Source organism: Arachis ipaensis, chromosome B02 (assembly GCF_000816755.2).
Source record: "Arachis ipaensis cultivar K30076 chromosome B02, Araip1.1, whole genome shotgun sequence".
NCBI lineage: Eukaryota > Viridiplantae > Streptophyta > Magnoliopsida > Fabales > Fabaceae > Arachis > Arachis ipaensis.
This window is the reverse complement of record NC_029786.2, coordinates 4,743,952-4,744,594: the sequence shown is the minus strand read 5'-3', so window position 1 is coordinate 4,744,594 and position 643 is coordinate 4,743,952.

Sequence of the window (643 nt, the reverse complement as noted above, 5' to 3'; positions counted from 1 at the left end):
AAAAACCTTTAAAATAAAAAAAAATATCCAAAATATACGAAGAAGAAACATACAACATATATAACAAAAATACATCTAAAAGATCTTAAAAAAAATAAAATTAGTAAAAAGAATCGCACTAGAAATTGAAGTTGGATGGCGATCCTAATTTTTGAAAATTTCATAATCAAATTTTTGAAAAAATTGTTCAAATTGACTAGACATAAAGTAATTACCTATACTTTCTCAAAAAAAAATCTATTGGTAAAAAATTGATATTATGTTCTATAGTTTTATTCTAATCTTTTGAGAATTAAATGGATCGGCAATAGCCATCCAAATTTGTGTTGCATGCCACGTGTATGACTAAGCTACACACCAGTGCATATTCATCATGAATTCCTCTTCATATTTAAGATTCATTCATACATCAATTTAATAATTAAAAAACAACAAATTGATATTTTGTATAATATAAGCATCATCGCATCAACGAAACAAATCATTCATAATAAAATATCTTTTTTGTTTTTTAATATTTATAATTTTTTAAAATATTTTTAACATTTAATTTCATTTAATTTTATTTTTAATTCATTTTATTTTATTTTTATTATTTTTAATTTGTATTAAAATTATTTTTAAAATTTTTTTACATAACTTA